Source organism: Quercus suber, unplaced genomic scaffold, assembly GCF_002906115.3.
Source record: "Quercus suber isolate HL8 unplaced genomic scaffold, Cork oak 2.0 scaffold_1441, whole genome shotgun sequence".
NCBI classification, from domain to species: Eukaryota; Viridiplantae; Streptophyta; class Magnoliopsida; order Fagales; family Fagaceae; genus Quercus; species Quercus suber.
Window position 1 is genome coordinate 10,375 of NW_027070815.1, and position 3,352 is coordinate 13,726.

Below are 3,352 nucleotides of genomic sequence, written 5' to 3' on the forward strand. Positions count from 1 at the left end.
TTTAATCATAGTTAAGGAACTTAGAAACAATTGACAAATTGCATCTATTTCCAAAAAAAAAAAAAAAACTTGTTTGAAAAATACGGGTCAACTCGACCCGTCCCGTGACCCGTTTGACCCGCGACCCGTTTGACCCGCAACCCGTTTGACCCATTAAAAATGACCCGTTTTAACCCATGACCCGTTTTGACCCGCGACCCGATTAACCCGACCCGAACCGACCCGCCCGTTTTGCCATGTCTAAGTGGGCCCCACCCGAATAAAAAAATAATATAAATTATACAATTAGTAAATAGTGCAGTTTCAAATATGAGATTAACGCTAAAAATTATAGCATTTAAAATTCTTAACAGAGAAAGCTTTTGAGTCAAAATACTAAAACAAAAAGATTTTTAGCATTCGAAAGGTTTGGTAAGTATGCTCTTAGTAGAAGTAGACATGGGAGGCAACGTCATCTGGAGTAGTTCTAGGTCCTAATAATTTCTTTTCTCACTGCCCCCACTCACCCGCTACACGCATTTGACTATTCTTTTTATTCCCAAGTCTTATTATAAGAAGCCATTCCATCTGAAACATCATTCCATCTACGTTTCAGAGTACCAAGACTTGTAGCTTGAATTGCTGCCTCTACTAAAGCTTCCTAAACTGCACCAAAAACCTGCTGCACTACTATTTCCACCAGTGAACATGGTAAGTCCTTCCAGATTTTTAGCTTCGTAAGGCACTCCTTTTTGCTTTCTTTCTCCTAGTTTCAGAAACCTTGATAATTAATTCCTAAGGCCTCCAATTCTTTGGTTTGCTGGACAGTGATCCACAACCTGCCTATTGGTAACAATTTTATATGATATAGCTCTTAAGCACCATAAGAGCATTCGGTGGTAGATTCAGTGGTTTTTCCCTTGGGTTTTCATATGGGTTTTTCCTTGTGATTGGTTTGGTTTTAGTTTGATTTTGGTTTGGGATGGGTTTTCCGGTTGTGGTTAGGTGGTATTCTCCTTCTTCTTCTTCTTCTGGTAGCCTGCTATGAAATGAGTTGTGGTGGTGGTGGTTGGGTGGTGCTGGGATGGATTTTCCGGTGGTGGGGTTGGTAGTTAGGAGGTTTCCTTCTTCTTCTTTTGGAGGCTGCTGGGAAAGACGAACCGGAGGGTGGCTTTCAACCTCTGACTTGATATTCCCAGGTTGCTGAGATTTTATTTTATTTTTTGTGTGGGATAAGAATTTTTTAAAGGTACGTTTTTTTTTTTTTTTTCTTCACTAAAATTAGTTAATTAAGCTTAATTTTTTTAGTTTTATTTTTGGTAATTTTAGTTGTTAAGCTATAATTATTTAAACTTGTATATTTAGTTTTAAATTTTAAATCTATAATTTTTTATTATGGTCACTAAAATAAAAAAATGTTTGTGCTGCAACATTTTTTTTTTTTCATAAGTTAATGATACAGTAACCGGTAATCGGTTATTAGTAAGTAAAAAGATTGATATGAATAGTAGTTTCAAATACAAACCAATAAGAATTTGCATTAAAAATAGTTTATAAAAGTTTGTGAACATAATATTAATCATAAAAGAATTAATGATATTAATTAAAAAAGTAAAATACAATTTTATAGAATAAAATTACTAAAATTAATACATAATAATAATAATAATAATAATAATAATAATAAGAAGTTTTCAAAAAAAATTTAGGACATTGCCCCTAGTTCACCAGCGCCCGTACTGGGTTGGTGTTTTACTTCTTTCTTTTGGGTTGCTGCGGAGGATGGGAGGATGGAAGAGATAGTCAACAGTTGTGAGGAAAAAAAAAAGGAAAAAAGAAGAAGAATAAACTAATCTTATGTGCAGAAACCGTGTAAATACTATAGCAAATGTGTATATTTGCACATTTATACACCCATTGATATGGGGAGCTTTGAAGCAAAATTGTGTAAATTTTACCTTTTTCTATTCTTTTTATTTGAATTACTGTTTTTTCTATTTTGGAAGAACTAATGGGAGTGCTATAAATCTTGGGAAAGATTTTTGCTAAACAAGAATTTTATATTATATACTATATAATAAAAGTTAGGTTTAGATGTTGTGATTACTTCAAGTGGCGTTACTAAATTATAGAAACGATCATATGTTTTACCAGTTGAGTTATTTGAAACTCACATATATAAAAAAGAGTTATTAATTTTTTTTTTTTTGGCAGAAACTATCATTGGTTGGATTATGGATAGATAAAATTTCATTTTGGTATGACCAATCTAACAAATGATTTTTTTACATAAATTATATATCTACACATAAAAAAAAGCAACGTTATTAATATTTTTAGATTTAAAAAAAAAAATTACATAAATTATATTAAGCTCAAAAACAACCATAATTAGACTTTCAGAAAATAGGTATAATATTTTATTCTTATATTCTTCTCTTAGCATTCACACCTTTATAAATTAGACTCATATTAGATTTCTTGTTCACATCAACTTCTTCAATGTGAAGCATATATATGTGTAGTGGGCCTTTTTATTAGATTGGGTTAGGCTGCCTCCTGAGGTACTAGGTCCAAGTGTTTTAAGTAAGGGAGTTGAGATCGGTTTAATCTGCAACTCAATTTAGTCTAGCTGGTGCACGCATTATGACTTGTTTGCTAGGAGCATGCTTGCGGCAGGCAGAGCTATTCTAGATGAGTTGTGGCAGGCAGATATGTTAATAACAAAACAACAAATAGAGTACTTTGACTTTTAATCAAAGTGAATAGATAATCTTTAATTAAGAAAGATAATCATAGTTTAACAACAATTACTTTTATAAAGAAAATAAGAGGATAAATGAGTAGTATATGGGTTAATCAAAAAAAAGAAAGAAATCAGATCAAATTTGATCCGCACGACCAAAGTTAGAGAGGGAAGAACGTCATTTCTCAACGTGAATAATCTCCCGGGAAATTCCTGCCATGAAAATTAATCACTTTGAGGAAACGGATCTGAATGGTTGATGCCCAAAGGAACCCTTTTACTTTTGGCAGAGAGCAAGACTTTGAGAGGGAGAGAGGGAATTAACCTATTGGTACATGCCTACTAATCTAACTCTTTTTTTTTTTTTTTTTAATTTAATTTTCCTCTTATCTTTCTTTCCTCTACACTTGTTTTCTATTTTTTGGTTTTTCTCCTAGGTGCTTGTTACTGTGATTCTGTGTCCCCTTCTGGGCACAGCAAGGGTTTCCCTTTATAGTGTCTATTGTGACCAGATTTTACTATTTTAGCCCTTAACTACCTTTGTTTGGTCTGAGCGTACTTGTCGACCACCATTGGTCCATCTGTGTTCCACTCCCTATCTCTAGACAAAGGAAAACTATTTTATTG

The 3,352-nt window shown here is 33.2% G+C and overlaps 1 long non-coding RNA gene across 1 annotated transcript; it reads left to right on the plus strand.

The window, feature by feature from the left end:
• The first annotated feature begins 427 nt into the window (after positions 1–427).
• Positions 428–1,231, plus strand: LOC136065970 (uncharacterized). The gene is made up of 2 exons (XR_010627531.1): positions 428–690; positions 808–1,231. It is a non-coding gene; the product is annotated as an uncharacterized LOC136065970 (long non-coding RNA).
• The last annotated feature ends 2,121 nt before the right edge of the window (positions 1,232–3,352 follow it).